Source organism: Bidens hawaiensis, unplaced genomic scaffold (assembly GCF_021521415.1).
Source record: "Bidens hawaiensis isolate Kalapana, Puna unplaced genomic scaffold, B.hawaiensis_p1.1 tig00001511_1, whole genome shotgun sequence".
Taxonomy (NCBI): domain Eukaryota; kingdom Viridiplantae; phylum Streptophyta; class Magnoliopsida; order Asterales; family Asteraceae; genus Bidens; species Bidens hawaiensis.
This window is the reverse complement of record NW_027491085.1, coordinates 2,282,220-2,302,128: the sequence shown is the minus strand read 5'-3', so window position 1 is coordinate 2,302,128 and position 19,909 is coordinate 2,282,220. Positions and strand designations below refer to the sequence as shown.

The 19,909-nt window shown below is 32.9% G+C and overlaps 3 pseudogenes across 2 annotated transcripts in view; all 3 read right to left on the bottom strand.

Moving 5' to 3' along the window:
• Positions 1-11,014, bottom strand: part of LOC143582905 (disease resistance protein Roq1-like) — a 59,673-nt pseudogene extending 48,659 nt beyond the window's left edge. Inside the window, exon 1 of the transcript XR_013144062.1 lies at positions 10,938-11,014. The product of XR_013144062.1 is annotated as a disease resistance protein Roq1-like (transcript). The remainder of the gene's footprint in view (positions 1-10,937) is intronic.
• Positions 4,526-10,513, bottom strand: LOC143582914 (disease resistance protein Roq1-like; annotated as a pseudogene). Its single transcript, XR_013144063.1, has 5 exons — positions 9,982-10,513; positions 8,295-9,409; positions 7,909-8,210; positions 5,361-5,933; positions 4,526-5,254 (listed from the first exon to the last, which is right to left on the bottom strand). The product of XR_013144063.1 is annotated as a disease resistance protein Roq1-like (transcript).
• An 8,632-nt stretch (positions 11,015-19,646) lies between the features above and the next one.
• LOC143583586 (5S ribosomal RNA) lies at positions 19,647-19,761 on the bottom strand (annotated as a pseudogene).
• Positions 19,762-19,909: the final 148 nt, after the last annotated feature.

Below are 19,909 nucleotides of genomic sequence, written 5' to 3'. Positions count from 1 at the left end.
AAGAAATTTTCACATATATTAAATAATTGTTGTATTTTCTCTCTTATCTACTCACAACACCTTAAACCACACTCTAAATTATAAAACACTCTCTTATCACAAAATTTGATAGGTTGAATGCTTTTGTATCCTACTAAAACATCATAATAGCATTCACATTTTCACAGCAGAGACCTATTGCTATCTTCATATCCAGAATTTAAAAAAATAAAATCATATCTAACTACATTATCAACACAATTCTCATTTCTCATCCCCAAATTATGTGGGATCCTATATCAAATTCTCCATTGGGGTTACACTATTCACTTGCATTTATATATTATAAATTGTTTATTATATATTTTAGAAGTGTTTATAAATAGAGAAAAAAAATATATATAATAAATACATAATAAATAAATCTAATACGGGATAAATATGAGGATGAGATGTGAGGGTTCTTTTAAAAATGAGAGATAAATATAGGCTAAGGACCTTCTTATTTCGGTTCGATCGAGGTATTTAAATTATCGGAGACGGTCCTGTATTTTAGCATAAGGTTATGTGTTATGAAGGCTTGGTTGAGAAAAAAGTGTTACCAAGTAAGCTCACTTTTTTTGGTTTGAGGCTTGGTTGGTGATTAGGTAATCGTTAATTAATTATTGTTATTATTATTATTTATGTTAATTTATATATAACCAAATGTAATTGAATATTATTAATTAAGTACGCTAGAAATTAAAATTTAATTAAATTTAACATCGTTGTTGAGATCTCGATGACTCGCCGACTTGTTTTTTCTTGTGTGAGCGCTTGCTTAATTATGTTATTCCAAAAAAAAAATACAAATAAAATCATATAATCAAAAGTACGTCCAAAACAAGTTTAAACGTTTAGTAATCTAGATCCAACCACTCCCACTTAAACATAAGATAATTATTTGTTCTTATCAGTATGCTAATGGTAAATCGAATCTTCCTATTCCAAAACAATAAAATAATAAATTTTATTTTATTTTATTATATATGTACTTTTTTTAAGAATTTAATAGGTCATAAAAATATGTGTTGGGTATAGAGTAAAAACGAGGGTGATGCAATAAGAGCATTTCCACTATAGTTGTCAAATTCATATAATTTGGTATAAATTTTCAGAAATTATTAAAATCACATTTCCAATCCATCATGAATGAGTTATATGACAATTAAAGTAAAAAACCTAAATACATGATCTCACTTTTGATCCATACCATATAATATATCAATTATCTCTCAATCATCATTTACTATATAACAAAATAAAAGAGAAAAAAATAATAAAAAAAAAATTTATGGATATGCATAAGGAATAGAATGTGGAAGATTTTTAAAAATTTTTGAAAAATAATAGATAAATTTATGAAATAGATTTTTTTTTGTTAAATTATAGGGAAAGATATATGGAATGGATTGACAATGCTCTAAGCACCTGCAAATGAAAAGAAAGGATGGTTTGTATATAATTATAAAATGAGCTAGTGACATGTTTTCATTATTTTTCAACAAATTATATAAGATATAAGGGTCAAGTTATTCTATAAAAGAGAACAAAAATGAGAAGAACAAGAAGTATTTGTAGCCACACAAAAAACCTTTCAGAAAATTAATAAAAAAATCACAAGTCAAAATTTAATAAAAAACGTAATAAGTAAAAAGACAAAAATGTTTCCACAATATTTCTCGTTCTAAAAAAACACAATGGTGAGTGAAAAAGATCGTTGTGTCTTTTTGTTTATAATTGTGTTTTGCGTTTATTTTCGTCATTGATTGTGTCTTTTTGTTTCCTTAACATTGTGTCTTTTTACTTTATATTGTGTTATGTTACTCAACATTGTGTTATATTTTGTTCGGCATTGTGTTATGTTTTGTGATCTACTATGTCTTTTTTTAGTTATAATTGTGTCTTTTGTTTATTTTCATCATTGTGTCTTTTCGTCAATTTTTTTATTTTATTAACTTATATTTTTGAACGTGAGTGATGGCGGAAACATTTTAGTTTTTAAAATTTTAGTTGTTTATTTATATTTTGAGTTATGCTTTTTTTATTATTATTTTTTTAATTTACTTTTAAGAAAGTTTTTTGTGCTGTCACAAATTCTTTTCACACTTCTCATTTTTGTCTCTCTTTATATTTAACTTTATCCTAAGATATAATGTCTAATTTCTTTTATGTTTGTCTTACCTAAACTGTATATATTAACATAGGGTGCAGTTACTGTACGTTAATGCTTAACGTACGGTAGGTACGCGAGAAGCTTAAAAGCAAAAACCTAAAACGCTCACAAAACCTTAAACGCTCATTAAACGCTCGTTAAACGCTCAAAAACCGTCTTTGTGAAAAAAAGTGAAAAATTTATCAATTAACCATCCGAAACTGTTTTTTTTCGGTGAAGCAATGATTGATTGGATATGTATTGACGATTCCGAGATGTTTGGATGTGATTTCATGGATCGATTCGTGAAAAACGGAATTCGCGTACGTATTTGTACGATAAGCATTAGTGTATTGTATCTTTTCACTATTAACATAATACATTAAAAGAATCCTTCTATTTAATGTTTTGAAATGAAGTATGATTAAAATGAGACGACTAGATGGAATAGATATATTTGGAGGAAACTTTCATTTTAGCGTGGAATTACTTTTGAATAGGCTTCCGAATAGACAAATTGGCTAATAGGCAGATTGATGTTCCTTTGTCATTGTGCGCTATATGCTTGAGCCAAGTGGAGACGGCAGATATTTTTTTTTGGGAGTGTGATATTGCTAGTAGATTGTGGCCTTCGGTTAAAATATAGTTGCAAATTGATATTCATCCTTCTTTTATTCCAACATCAATTACTAAATGGTTTGATTCCATCAGATTGCCAAGGAGTAAGAAAAAACTCACAGATGCTATTGTTTTGTGACTTTGTCCGGTTAGTGGGGTCAATGAGTGATTTGGAGGTTGCCGAACGAAAAAATCTTATCTGAAGATAACGGAAAATATGCCAGACATTTAATCTCTGCTTATTAAACTCAGAGCATCCACAACAAGCATCAGCTTCCGAGGTCCGAATCTATGTGACGGGTTACAAACTCAAGAAAAACAAAGTTCACCATTGTAAAGTAAAGTTCTTGGTTTGAAAGTTCTTAAGTGCAAACATGAAATGAAATTTGAGGTGACATATTTCTCTTTCCCTATCTCACATCCACACATTATGTATAAATAGTTTTTAATAATTTTTTAATGGGGTTTGCATGTAAAGGTTTGTTGTTCCGGCCGTTTGTATATGTTTGTTGTTGTAAATGCTCTTAGCACTCATAAATAACAATCATTTACTAAAAGGTTTTGTTTTGTTTATGCGGAGTAGTCGTGTTAACGTATGCGCATTATGGAGCGAGTTTTTAAGTTATTAATGTCGTCCTCATCGAGTAAGGTTAGCCGAGGCCGAGTCCTCTTGAAAAAGACAGCGTGCACCTCTAGTTTCTGATATGCATTCAACAAACGCCTCTGATTCAGGAGGTCTTGATGAGACAGTCAACAATAGTAGTGGTGTTCTGGCTTTAGGTACAAACAAGTTGTGTGGGTCCTCCATATACTTATGCGTTTAACGCAGAATCGGTCTAACCATTGCCTTTCTTTGTCCAATTTGTCTTCAGGCAGAATCAGAAACAACTTTTAAGTTTGACTTTATTTTATTGTCATCTGGATATTTTTAATTTCCAATTGGATTTTTTAAATTATAATAATGTATTGTTCCACTAACTATAATAAAGGAATAAATTTTTTTACCAGAGTTTATGCACACAGCTTCCTATGCCTATGATATGTTACTGGATGAAACAAGTGAGACATAGTTTTTGTTTAGCGGTTAACTGGACCAAAACGAATTTCGATCAATAATTGATTCACCGAAACCGGTCGTTTATGGTTTTCAGATGCCCGAAGATTTCGATTACGGTTTCGGTTTATGACAGCTGACAGCTACTCGAAAAAAAAAAAACGTTTCCATTTGACTTATTCTATTGAGTGTTATGCGCAAAATTACTTTTATCTGAACGTTGCCAATTGGTATAATGTCTGGATTCTGATAATGTAAAATGCTACTCTTAAGACTATCACAAATGCTTTTGTAATTAAACAGCCAGCTTAAGAAGACAACATTATGTTTTCATTTCCCGCAAGTGTGTATGTTTCAGAAAACAAAACAGCTCTGCCCCGGCGTATATCTAGTTTAATGAATTAATATACAAAATGCGAAAAGCAAGTCACCCATCACTTAGCATTCCCAGTCCATTCATCAAACTATTCTTCATCTTTAAAATTTAAAATTTCTTTTTTTTTTTTCATGATAAATAATCATAGAAGCTATAGCAGCAGACGAAAAGCTACTATTCATCATCAACATCAAATTATTGTGTGTATAAAAACAAGAAATATAATAAAACAAGTGTTTGTGAGTATGGTAAAGATAAAAATGGTGAATGGGTAGGTGTTTTTAAAATAAAAGATAAACTTCAAAAAGATATAGAAGACGGTCTCCATTCTTGCATTAGCAATTAAATTCAACTTTCTCCCTCTATATTTCGATTAATAAAATCATATCCTATCAGAAAAATCTTCTAAGGAGATCGTTAAAGCAGATGTTGAATCTTGCTCAATCAGGATGTTAGGCGTATAATTATGAGCAGTAGAAGAAGAATTTCTTGATGTTTCTTTCACCCCACTTCCACTTTTCTTCGCTACGAGTTTAACTCCAAAACCAAAATAGGAGGGATCGTCGATGGGACATACCGCACCCATGGCCATGTCATATGTTTGTATGTTTTTGTCATCCGGCATCCACTTATCTTGAATGTTAAACTGAAGATATTTGTATGTTTGAACTTGATCCCACCAAGCAGTGTGTTTCAATGAACCAAATGGAACATACCACACCAATGTCATATACCTATAACACTCACTCTTCCACCAAGACACATTATCTTCGGAATCCAAATCCATCGATTTCTTACTATCATCTTCGGAATCAGTATAACTCGAAACTTGCTTTATAGTTAAAGAGTGTTCAATAATTAAGGTAGCTCTGGAAACTACACAAATTAAGACACCCGAAAAGTCATCGCACCAGCTCGTCTCTGGAAGTTGCAATGTATATATACTCCCTTTAAGTACACATGGTGTAAACTCCTTTGCAATCTCAAGGCCTGGATGTACGAGAACCACCGAACCATTTTCAATAGCGTTTCCCTAATTGATTAAAACAAATTCATTAAATTCTAACTACCATTAATATCCACTCATAAATTCGTTAAATTCTAATTAGCATTTCCCTGCATATATGTGAGACACATACCTCAAGCATTGATTGTAGTAATCTCCCACAACCATTTAAGGTCCTAGAATACACAAGTGAGACTAGACATAACCATTTACAATTTATGTGACAATCTCCAATGATTGTAAGTGACGGGCAATAATTTGCATTAAGAATAGCTAAACTTGATGGGAGCTCAGGCAATTCAATAAGCTTATAGCACCCCAACAGCTTTAGGACTTTAAGACGAGTAAGTTGCGAGATGCTGTAATGTAATAGTGAAAATCCATTACCACTTAGATCTAGCTCTTGTAAGTTGGATAACTCACCAATACCGGATGGGATTTCTCCATCTTTCAACTTGCAATCACTTATTTTTAGAGTCTTGAGGTTTTCCATGTGGACAATTGCCGGAAACATTTTAAGTTTAGGACATTGCGATATACACACGTATTCAACATTTGAATGATTTCCAAGTGATGGGTGAATATCTTGTAACTCACGACAGTTCACGAGACTCAACTTTTGAAGACATGGGAGTCCATTAAAATCTGGTGTGTTGAGTAACTCCTTCATGCCATGTAGTTCAAGCACTTTCAAATTTAGTAGACGCTAGCAAGTATAAAAAAGTTAATATTAGAATTTATGACAAATAGACTAATAAATAACTTACATCTTATACTTGGACACCGAAATTATTTACATCTTAATTATACTTGGACAATGAGATTTGAGATATATAGTAGAATTTAATAAATAACTTACATCATATACTAGTTAGTATATAATGTTTTTTTTTTCTCAAGATGAGCAAAACTAATTAGAAAAAAAGTCTTCAGTGGCTTATTTGTATGCTGCCAATATTTAACAATTGTGGTGAGAATGAAATAAAGGTAAAGATTAAGGTGCATAACTGATTGTCTTAAACAGGTCGGCCGGAGGGTGTGTGAGCTGAATCGTCGGCTTAATCACATGATTTTTAGGGGCCAAAACTTATAATATATATAGGGAGAGGATCAAGAACAAACTTCTTAGAAAGAGAACTAAAGCACTAATAAAGAAATATTTTAATATAATTGAAAAAAAATATTTTAAATTTTTTTCTTTCGTCCTTGTTATATGCTGTTATTATTCACCAAAAAAATATAAAAAAAAAACTCGTTATGCAATTGTTTATATAGTATGCGTGCAATACATCGACTTTTTTTCTTATTGCATACATTTTACATGCGTAATAGTGTGTATTTTATATGCGCAATAGTGTTGAATGGCTTATATGTAATTGTTCGTATAGTATACATGCAATAGTGTTATATTATATGTAAACAAAAAAATCAATATAGTGCATATGTGCATTGGTGTTGTATTACATATATGCAATAGTGTGTATTACATACATGCAATAGTGTTATATTTGTATATTCAATAGTGTGTGTTGTATAATGCAATTGTATTGTATTATATGTAATAAAACACTATTTTATATATGTAATACACACTATTGCACATATGCATTGCGTTTACGGTTTTTTTTATCTAGGAACAATATTAACTTATTAGAAGGATGAAAGAAAAAAAAGGTACAAAATAATTTTTAAAAAAATTAAAAATAATTCTTTATTAATTCTTTAGTTCTCTTTAGATACCACCCTATATAGAGATATATATATATATGTGTGTGTGTGTGTGCGCGCGTGTGTGTATAATGATAAATATTATTACAGAATTCTTAAATTATTTAAGAACTTTAAGAAACTCTTAATAACTAACGTTTTTTGTAAAATTTTTGTATGCTAATATATTCGAGTGTAGTTTTATCACTTTTATATCTATGTTTATGATCACAATTATGAAAGTTAGTTTTTACACATATGTAAATTTGTTATTACATAAATTTTACACATGTGTAAACTTTGACTTATATATGTAATCAAAAATTTATTATATAAATATTATAAAATTACTCATAACTAATGTTAATAAAAAAATGTTTGGTTGTTGAAAGTTCTCAAAGTTCTTAACTTTTTAAGAGTTCTGAAAGAATAAAAACCAGGCAACCATATCATAAGTCAAACGACACCATCAGTTGGTTGATTTGGTCGTTAATTTTGGTGTTTAAAACTCGCTTGAAAAATAAGCTCACAAGAAAACTTACGTCGGAAAGTTGAGAGGGAGGTAGGGATGACTACAGAATCAACTTTTAAGGAATGATAAAAATAACATTTGCTCTTCTTTATTTCATAACTAAATCTATTATTTACATACTTACCTCTTTTGTTTTAATTATACTTCACCCTTAACTTAAGTAACTTTTTCAATAACATACCATTTCTAAAATTCTCAAACAATTTTAAAAGAATAAGTTTATATTAAATTAACTATATTTTTTGCTATGTTTATTGTTATAACATTAATCGTCGTTTATAGTAAGCTTATATAATTCGTTATTCGTTAAAGCTTATGACCATTTTTATTTCGCTCAGCCGAGGCATTTAAATTCTCTAAAATGACCATTCATCTTAAGATAGGCTTAAGTTGTAAATTATGTTTAAAATTTACTATACTATTTTGGATCAAAGGAATATACCTTGCAACCCTTCCAAAGTTCTTTTTGCTTGCTAAGCGACAGTATTAGAACAACAAGCTTTGTTGGTTGAAAATTGTCAGGGAATGGACTTCTTGAGGGATACGCTTTCCAATCCATATACAACAACTCATTTGAAAAAAAAGTAGGCTCTTCATGATACTTGTCATCAGACAACGGCAAGCCCGGCGTCAACGAGATGCTAAGCAACCTTAGTTTCTTCATGTTTAAACAATCTTATAAAAGCGTGATGAAAGATCATGATTAGCATAACTGCATTGTATGGCTTCAATCTTGTCATTTTCCTGCAATAAATCATAAAACAATGCATTGGTTAGCTATCATTACCTAAATAATATATGGTATATTGTTAAAAGCTTAACATTTACCGTTGATGGACCCCGTAAACACATTTCTTCGATTTCTTCATGTTTCCAAAGCCTGCTATGTTTATCAGGATTCTTAGGATGTTTCCCTCTAACAATATAGTGTCCCAGTTCTTGAACTAGATCATGCATATCAAACACTTCACCAAAGATTTCCTTATACACAATTGTAATGAGAGCTTTTTGTCTCAACACTTTTATCCCTATTTTCGGGTGATAACCACAAGCTTCAAGTATCTCCATTGTCTTATCCAGGTTTTTAAATCTCCAAAAACATGCAATATCCAAAAATAACTCTCTATGGTAAGTGTCAAGTCCATCATAACTAATTTTGAGTATATCCATAACCTTGAGATTTGGGCTGTATTTTAACTTGTCCAAGGCACTTATCCACTCATCCTTATTTTTGTCGTATAGAAAAGAACCTAAAACCTTAATTGCCAATGGGAGCCCAGAAGCATAAGAAACCACATCTAATGAAAGTGTACCATAATCTTCTAATGGTTCTTCCTCATTGTAAGCATGCCTTTTAAAGAGCTGGATGGCCTCATCCTCTGATAATAATGTCACATGATAGATGTGATTGTGGATTACCTTATGGGTTAGTAGCAAATGTTCATCTCTAGTTGTGATTATTATTCTACTCCCACTACCAAACCAATTACGACTTCCGGCTAGCGCCTCTAGTTGATCAACTGTATCGACATCATCAAGAAGTAACAACACTTTTCTATTACGTGCCATTATTTTTATCTTGTCCCTTCCTTCTCTAACACTTCGTATGTTTTCTTTTCTTGAAAAGATCTTCCAAGATATTCTCTTGCAGTTTTCCTAAACCATCTTCACTTGATTTCTCTCTAACATTCTCTATGATGCAGTGACCATGAAAATGATTTGAGATTTTCTTATATAGAGAATACGCAAGAGTAGTCTTACCGCTACCCCCAATCCCCCATAACCCAACCATGCGTACACCACCTGACCTAATGTCTAATATTGGTTCCAGTTCTTGGAAGCGAGCCCTCATTCCAACAAGATCTTCATCAATACTTGATTTAAATGCAAACAATCTATCCAAAATTGTATCAACAATTATTTTGATGAATTGTGCTTCATGCCTGCATATTTGAAATATATATATACGTGGATAAATATTGTATCTGAGTCATGTAAATAAATAAATAAATAAATAAATAAATAAATTTTAAAAAAAGAACTTAGATGGATCCACCAATATATTGAAGTGACCAAACCAATTCATCTAAATGGATAACCTTTCAAGTCTACATATATTATACAAGTAATAGGGATAGCAAGCATATAGCCTTAGCGAAGGTTAGCTTAATTAGAATATCTATATATGCACACAACACAATATAAAATAGTGTTTCTTTTAGTGATATTTGACCAACACGTCCATTAATAAGATTCCAAATCTAAAAAAGGTTAAAGTCATCATAGCTTTACGAGTAGAGGTTGAACACCACTTTGGCTTGTTTAGGCTTGTCTCACAAATGAGTCTAGCCAAAGAGTTTGAGATTTATCCGATTACAAAAACTTTAAATCAAGTGGACTGATACTATTTACTTTTAATTTAAAGGATCAGACAAAGAACTAACTTGGCTCGTTTGCACATGCGTTGTAAACTAATGTATTAACTACTCACATAGACTACATATAAAAAAGTTACCCATCAGCGGTGCTCTTGGGCTCCCATCCAGCGATGTTACTCACATTAACAAGCGCTTTTCTCCATATTTCAGCTTTGGTGACATTCTTCGCCTCTTGTTTGGCAAACGCTTCTCCAAATTTCCATTTCCAATTTCTCATGTCTGTGGGTTCCACATCATAAAATATGGGTATAACAATTAGCTCTCTCTCATCCCTACATTTCATAATGTGTGCAAGTTCTTCCAAACACCATGAAGAATCAGCATAGTTTTTGGAGAATATTATTACAGCAATAAGTGATTCTTCAATAGCCTCAAACAATGATTCACTGATGGATTCGCCTCGGGGAAGCGCTTTGTCGTCCTTGTAAACATTGACTAGGTGTTGCTCAAGAGTCGAATAAAGATGATCTACAAATGTCCTGCGGGTATCTTCTCCTCTAAAACTAAGAAACACATCGTATTTACACAATCGAGAAGAAGAGGCAGATGCAGAGTAAGAAGACGACGATGAAGAGGCCATTGCTGTGTTTGGAAGAATCTGTATGAAAATTAAAATAAAGATTCTTGTGGTTACCCAGATGACTTGAACATGATATTATTATTATTATTATTATGGCTAACAACATCACATTATAAGATTAATTCAAAGTCACTATCATTCCAAGGGTCCACATGAGAATTATTTGCCCACTTGTGTAAAGTTCTTTGTATCTTTCTTAGATTTATTTATAAAACTTTAAAAAAATAAAATAAAATAAAATAAAAACTCAATGTATAGGTTAAAACTTGTTTGGAAACTGGAATTACAAGGATGCTAATACCATACCGGCAAAGAGGGTAAAACACTAATAGAATGTCTTAGAAAGCCGACTAGTTTTAAGTACGTACTGTTCAACAGAAAGTTATAAACGTATTGTGAAATGATTTGACATCAAGAACAGGGCATTCATGGAAGGAGAGAGATCAGTCTCACCTTGTGACGACGACGGTGGTGGCGGAGCAAGACGTTAGTTGACCGGAGAGTGGAAGGAGTCAACGATGGTTGGTGGAGAGAGGGAGGCCTAGATAATGAAAGGTGGTTTCATAAAGAAATAATAATAGAGCTATATATATAAGCAAGCGATTCTTTCTTATTTTTGAACGGGCAGATAATCTTTCAAATGGGTTGTTGGTTAAATTCATCACGTCAAGATACACTCGTCTTTCACTCGGGAAAAAACTCTCACCTAAGGTCAACGCACGTGAACACTCGCTCGAAGACAAGACAATACGATAAGATAAAACTCGTTCATCTCAAGTATCCAACTAGTGAAAACCACCTACTCATATAGTCTCCCATCATCACCCTTTAAGTGTAGATGTTGGGGTATGAATCAGACTTGGGTCATCATATAAAACATCAAATTTCTTTCTTATCGCTCCATCACTAACTCATTTGCATGTATAAGCAAGAGATAATAATATATGTGGAAAAGAAGAAAATAATTGATTAAATGCTAATTTTTTTATTATTGTTTTCCTTAAAAATTTTAAATGCTATTTCATCTTTCTTCTGGTCATAATCAAACGCTCAATAAAAGTGAGAATTGTTTGTTTCCTATCTTTAACTCATGTCCCCACATGTATTTCCTTGAAGTTTTGTGGAAATTTTCAAAACACTACTGATAAATTTGTAAGTGAATTTGTGTGAATTTATGATTATTTATTCTAACAAATTAACATGGACAAACTCAATTTCACAATGAATGGACACGAATTTTTGTTCATTAGAAAGTTCGTGTACCGTTTGTTTGTCTTACAAAATCTTAATGGACGGACACAGACAAGGTCCCGTCCGGTTCGGTTCGGTCTGTTTACAGCCTTATCGATACCCTCTGGAGTCTGGAACCTGTCGATCGAATCTAGGGTAGGAGGTGACGACTATGACACCACGTCTGTTCATCTTCGCCAGAAATCATGAAACACAGCAGCGGAACTGTAGCCGCCACGCTATCAAACGTCTTCACACCAGAGTTGTCATCTTCATTGGAGCAATACTTTTTAGTCCTCTTATGCCACTTGGTCCGTTTAGAAGCCACCGTCGCCGCATGTTTAGCAGCACCACCGAACTGTTGATACCATGGTTGTGGTAAAGGCCCAAGTCACTTTCTAGCTAGTAGTCGGATTTAACAGTGGTGATGATGGTGGAAGGAGCAGATCTTTTATTTTGGGTTGTCACTGATCTTATGTCACCGGGGTCCGTTTAGACGAGTTAATATTCCTTTTGAATATGGTGGCTTGCCTTGAAGTTTTCAAGTTTACTTAAGTTCAATAATAAATGCAAGTCCGGTAAAACGAACAAAGGAGCCGATCTTTTATTTTGGGTTGTCACTCATACTTTTGATTTTCTCAAGACTCGAGGACGAGTCTTTTCCGAAGACATAGAGAAGGGTGTGGATTGTAGAGAGACCCCACAACCCAATAGGTCCATGTACAACTTTAGAGTCGTGTAAGACGACCTGTGAAGTAGAACGGTTTGGGCGTATCATGGTGTCAATAAATAAGGAGTAGGTTGATGTTCCTTTCGATCTAGGTGATACTGGTCGAAAGTTGAGCAACACGACACATGAAGTTCATGTTAGGTTTTTTGAGGTTCTGTTTGATCCAGGGGTATTGGTCCAAAGTCAAACGACACAACACATGAAGTTCATGTTAGGTTTTTTGAGGTTTTGTTTGATCCAGATGGTATTGGTCCAAAGTCGAACGACACAACACATGAAGTTCAGGTTTTTAGGCTGGCGATGATAATAATTCAAAATTGGGTTGTTCTTTCCATCTGGGTGGCTTTGATCCGAAACGAAACTCGAGGACGAGTTTTCTTTTTTTTTAAGACGGGGAGTATTATGCAGAATTATCTTAGATATATTTTATTTTTATATTTATTTGATTTTCCTATTTTTATCTTATTTGGTTTCCTAGTTTAACTATGTTTCTCACCTATAACTCTATAAGTTAAGATCAATGGCTTATTGTGTATATAGTTTTTTTATATTGAACGTGAAGATAAGAACATTGTTCTTGAAATCTATTGTTCGGTTTATCGGTCTTTAATTAACTAAAGTGTCATGAGTCATTTGAATGCTTCCGTTCCGGCATCACACTTCTTTATATTTACAGATTTTTTTTTATTATTTTGTTTATTCCATAGTAGAGCGAAGTCTTTTAGTTCACATTCCCTCGTATCTCCATCTTAGATCATTTTCAGCGCGCAATCTCTACAAACCGCTATATAAGGTTCTGAACTTCAATTAAAAACACTAATTTCTTCCACAATACAAAATCTACACACCAAGTTCGCCTATTCAAGAGTTAGGAAGAAAAACCAACAAGAAACTCTGGAGATGCTCTTATAGACATAATTATAAAATTTAACACTTTATTTACTTGCTATCTAGGTGACTACGCGCTTTCAACTTTTAAAAAGTAGAGTAAAGTGCCATTTTAGTCCTTGTGATTTGACAAATAATGCGAATTTAGTCCAAAAAGTATATTTTTTGCATATGGACCCTTCACGTTTCCCAGTTCCTACCAATTACATCCAAATCACTAACCCCGTTAAATTTTATTGTTAAGTCAGGGGTAGACATGTCTTTTCACTATTTCTTTATTATAAAACTTATTTAAGTAAACTGCGATTTTCGTCCCCTTGGTTTATCAAAATCTGCAGTTTTGGTCCGGTAGTTTCAAATTTGCAATTTTCTTCCTTATGGTTTCATTTCACTTGCAATTAAACCCGAATTTATTAGCCTTGTTAAGTCTTGTCGTTAATCCATTTGTGTGCCCCTCATGCGATGTTCAATTTCGTCTTTTTTCTCTTCAAATAAACCTCAGCCCTAATTCGCAACCCCCTCACGTGAGGGCTGGGATGTATTTGGGGAAAAAGGGAAATAAATAAGGAACAAAATTGCCTCTCACGTGAAGGGCACGCTGATGGGTTTAACAACCAAACTTAACGAGATTAGGGAATTCGAGTTTAATTGCAATTGAAATGAAACCATAGGAAAAAAAATTGCAAACTTAAAACTATTGGACTAAAACTGCAGATTTGGACAAAGCACAAGGAAGAAAACCGCAGTTCACTGAAATAAGTATTATAATAAAGAAATAGTGAAAAGACATGTCTACCCTGACTTAACGATAAAATTTAATGGGATTAGTGATTTGGATGTAATTGGCAAGAACTGAGAAACGTGAAGGGTCCATATGCAAAAATAAACTTTTTGGATTAAATTCGCATTATTTGTCAAACCACAAGGACTAAAATGGCACTTTACTCTTTAAAGTATATAGCTCTCGTTTGTTCAAAAGAGCGATTTCTTTTTTCTTTTCTTTTTTTTCCCAAAAAAAGACTGGATCCAGAATAAAAGGCATTGGACACTTTGTCATATGGGCCAATCACCATTAAGATTGGGCCTTGTACCCGAATAGTCAAATTGAGCGATCCAAACCCCAAAGTTTTATTTTTTTAACGAACACTCGGACGATCTAAGGTTTGTACCATTTTTATAAGAGGTAGTCTGTACTACTACTACTACTTCACAACTTATTACGTATATATAGTTGAAAATTATTTTTAGAAGATAATTTTTCTGCATAACAATTTAGTATTATGTAAATTTGGAGCCATAATATAAAGTACGAGTGGTTAATCGATAAAGAAATAAGGAATGTCTTTTATATATTAATAAAATAATAATAAAACCCGAGAGCTTAGTGTTGGAAATCTTGTATTAATAATAAGCAGAAATAAAGAAACAATCGGCACAGTAAACCGGGCTTGTGTTTAACACAATTCCCTTAAAGAGATTCGTGGTTTGTTCCCAGGGTACTCCGGTTCGAAACAGAAACGGTGCTCTGCCGGACTCGATTAGTTGCCTGAAAACGAAAGCGAAATAATATTGCCGTAGTAGAAAGGAAGAAGATGAATTGTGGTTTTGGTTGGTGTGTCTTGACTAAAGAATGGTCATAATATTTATAACCAAGAGTCATAACCATATAATCAATTCAGAGTTATGACCATTAAAGAATATTAAAGAATAATAATATTCATCTAATGACCATTAGTGCATAATTGAAACTAAATAATAATCATAATCATTATGACCATTAATGGTATTGACCATACAACCGCAGAGCCACACTTTCACCACCGGGTTTGGCCGAACCCGGTCCTTTTTTGGTTTTATATATAACTAATAGTGTTGAATTAACGAACGAAGCCATTCTTTTTCAGCGAGCTAGCCCATTATCGTTTTAAAAAAAGTATATTTGAACCCATTGATTATAAAAAGTTTAGTTAATAAACAAATAAAAACATCGGTCATCGACTCAACAACCGATCAACTTTTTTCTTCGTTGTTCGCCTCAAAGTTTCAACCATCGCCAACAACCAATACATGTTGCTCTATCGTTTGATAAGTGTTTTTCTTTAATAAAGCATGTGAAATCAGATTTGCATAATCATTTTGGTGACGATTATATAAATGATGCTTGTATTTGTTGTATTGAGAATGAATTCTTTTTCAAAGTCGTGATTGAAGATATTTTTCAAAACATGAAAACACGTAAAGAAAAATTATAATATGCAATATCTTTATGTTTAATAACTTTGTATTTTATTAAATGTTAACGATGTTTTTGTTATGATAGTGATATTGCATCTTATTTATCTAATTGAATGATCAACCCAACCCGACCCGACCCATTCAAGAGCGAAAACTTTGACACTGGAAAAAAAATCAAGCATCAAAAATTCCAAACCTATAGGAAAAAGTTTCTGGCTCCGCCACTATTAGTTACAAACTCATAGAAAGAATTAACTTTTTTACTTCTTGTGTATCGTCTTCTTATAACATACGCTATATATTTGTAAATAGTGTATTATATAGTTTACCATACTATATTAAGACGCAAAAGACAAAACCACATACATGTAACTTTCATTTTGTTCTAGCGTCTTGCTAGGTTTACCATATTTTATATAACATATATGCCTTTCAAAAATAAAACAAATTCAAACACAGGAATATAACTGTGTGCAATATGTGATGTGATTAACTATTATCTGTTTTACTTATGTATCAGACTTGGAAATGTAAATGTCAATGTATGTAATATGCCACGAATCCACATATTTAATGATTTTGTACATGTTTTTTTTTTTCTAACTATTGAAATATAACAGTAAAAAATGGTAGTTTTTATTTTCTCTTATATCATATCTAAGCTGATAACATCATATCATAGATAAATTGTCGTTTATCATTATGGTACTTGCACCATAAATTTATTGCACATGACACATGAACTAATTAGTTTTGCTATCAACTAGTTTTTCTTTTTTCATTTTACAACATTTGAATTCACATTCAGCATGTAAGATAGCCTTCCTGAAATAATATGTCAATCGTCCATACTGAAATTGACACTGCAAATTTCAAACCCAAAACTTTAAAAATTTTAAACCTTAATTATTAGCTCCATATTATTGGACCATAATGTCAATTGCCCAGTTAACTACTCCATATCATATATGAATGAAAAACTAAATCTTTCATTAATAAAAGTCGACATGACATCTGGCATAACATGTTATCATCAAAAGTCCAAAACAAGTTTAAACTTTTTTTTTTTTTTTGAACATACAAGCTTTCCTCCTACTATTTACATTATACCGCCAATGACAAGTTTAAACTTTTAGTAACCTAACTCCAACTACTCCCACTTAAACATTACTTAATTATTTGTTTTTATCACTATGTTAATTGTAACTCGTATATTCCTATTCGAAAGCAATAAAATAATAAATGTTTTTTTTTGTTTATAAATTTAATAGCTTACTTATTAAGCTTCCCTTGTATAAGCTTGAATTTTGGCCTTCTAGGTCACAAATAAATGTGTTGGGTTTAGAGTAAAAATAAGGGTGATGCAATTTAAAAGATAGGATGGCTTGTATATAATAAAATGAATCTATGAGTGTCATGTTTTCACCCATGATAGTGGTATGATGTTCACCTTACAAATTTTTTTTTTGACCAATAAGGATTTTTTATTAACATTTAACACAAACCAAACTACGTACGCGAGCAACAAGTTGCGCCGCTATCCCCTTTTGGATCGCAAAACCTGTTCTACTAAATATAAATCTTTGGTTCCTCGGGCTCTGCGAGTCACTGTGGACCACCTTCTCCACCCGTTTCAAGAAGCAAACCGCCTCGAGAGCTAGAGATCCAAATATGTCGAAGGCAAATGGAATGAAAATAGTGATCTCAAATATTTGAAAATGCAAGCTTTGGAGTTGGTATGAATTATTTGTTGTGTATAAATTAACTATATAACAATATTCTCAATAAAAACTCTCAACATGACATATTATATAGATAAGACAGAACTACAGAAATTGTCCTTTATGTTTACCTTAAATTTCACTGGTGCTCCTTTATCTTCCAAATTGATGATTATTGTCCTTTACGTTTAAAAATGTCACACCTTTTGTCCTTTAGGCCTAACCCCGTTAAAAAATCTTGTTAAGTTGGGTCGTGTGCTGCTCACGTGGGGGTATTATTGTAATTTTACCCTATTAAAAAAACATTTTAGTTTTATTCCAAAACTCATCATCTTCTTCATCGTCTACCTGCAACCAAACACGGCCCTATGAATTCATCCACTGCCAGCTTAACTTCACCTCCGACGAGCCACCACCACCGTCTTCTCCGGCAAGCCACCGACACTGCCACCGGAACCACCATACACCATTCTCTCTCTCTCTCATCCACCAACACTACCACCACCACCACTGTCGTCCGATCAAAACGAACCCAAATCAAAATCCATTAGCATATTTTTGGTAAATTGGAACCTAACATAATCCCATTCATCATCCTCGCCCAAATCGGAAGCCTATCAAAGTTCATTCATCCTATTCCGGCCAAATCGGAAGCCTAATCAAAGTTCATTCTTTCGATTCGGCCAAATCGGAACCCTAATCAAAGCTCCATTAAAGTATTACGACTCGATCTACCTGAAACCCACGTTCCGTACAGTCACCGGCGATCACCCATTTTCCTCATGGATTTTAGGGTTTAGAGAATATGAAACGGGGTTTTACTCTTTCTGTTGATTAGGTTCCTCCTAGCATTGCCGACCCAAACGGTGGTTTTCGCTGCCGTCGCAAACGCCTCTGTAACAGCGATAACATAAAGGGTTTAGTTCTCCAACGACTAGAACAAGCGATTGAAGGAGACTGATCTATGATTTAGGTTCGATTTTTTATTGAGGGATGTAGTCAGATGTACCATTTTGAGGCTGCTGAACTACAAGGTGTGGTGATGGGTTTGATGGTGGAGGTGGAGGTGGTGGTAGTGCGGATCAAAGAAACAGAGTCTGTGGTGTTTGTTTTTTAGAGAGAGAAAAAAAGGTTTTTTAATATATATATTCTTTAAGTTTTATAATTAAAATGTTTTTTTAATAGGTAAAAAGACGAATATGCCTTCATGTGCAATGCACATGACCTAACTTAACGAGATAAACGAACTGGGTTAGGGGTAAAGGACAAATGCTGTCAAATTTATATACGTAAAGGATAAAAAATGTTACTTTTAAAGATAAAGGATAATAAGTGAAATTTGGTACAAACATAAAGAACAATTTCTATAATTCTGTCTATAAATAAACATTTGCAAGATTTTAAGGTAAGTTGTTATATATGTGTTATGTTAAAAGGTATTTCTTTTTTTACTATTGCACTGTTTCATTCAACCTTTCACATCAATAAGATTTCTTATTTTCATACTAAAATATAAATAAAATTCCACTTCTTTAATATCATTTTCATACTAAAATGAAAAATGAAAATCCCTCTATTTATTGTTTTAAAAAGACGTATGATTAAAATGAAGTGACTATATTGAATAGATATATTCCAAGGAAAGTTGAAGTTTTAGATTGGAGTTACTTTTAAATTGGCTTTCGACTAGACAAAATTTGGCTAGCGAATAGTGAGTAGGACTGGGGTCTATTTGGGGAGAAAAAGAACAAAACTGCCCTTCACGTGAGGACATGCTGATGAGTTTAACGACCAGACTTAACGTGGTTAATGAATTTGGGTTGAATTGCAAGTGAAATGAAACCACAAGGACGAAAATCACAAATTTGAAACTATTGGACTAAAACCGCATATTTGCACAAACAACATGGACGAAAACCACATATTTGGACAGACCACATAAACGAAACCACAATTTACTCATATTTCTGTTAAAAAATGGTTGCAAAAGTTGGTATTCATCCTTCTTTTATTCCAATATCAGTTACTAAATGGCTTGATCCCATCAGATTGCCAATGAGTAAGAAAAAGATCATAGATGGCTAGATGCTAATGTTTATATCCAGTTTGTGGTGATATGGATCCAAGAAAGAGTCATTACCTGGTGTTCTGGTTAATGTTTCGATTTTATGGTTTTCTTGCAGGAGTCATAATTCTAACATTTTTTGGGTCGTGGCTATAAAATCCACTGTTAAAATTAAAAAAAACTGAAGTATGAATTTTTGCGAGATTTTGCAAGTAAAAATGCATTGTATCATGATAGACCCAAGATAGCATAAGCCATAGTATCATGCACAAAACATAAAAGTAGCAAAAAGATGGTTGCAACACGAGGACTTTCTGGGGGTCACCCATCCTAGTACTACTCTTGCCCAAGCACGCTTAACTGCGGAGTTCTGATGGGATCCGCATTAGTGCTGGTATGATCACAACCGAAATAGAAGCATTAGGTTATTCATTTATACATTTCCTCTCCAAATGTAAAAAAAATAAAAAGATGAAGACTTCCCGGTGGGTCACCCATCCTAGAACTACTCTTGCCCAAGCACGCTTAACTGTGAAGTTATGTGGATATGAGTCAC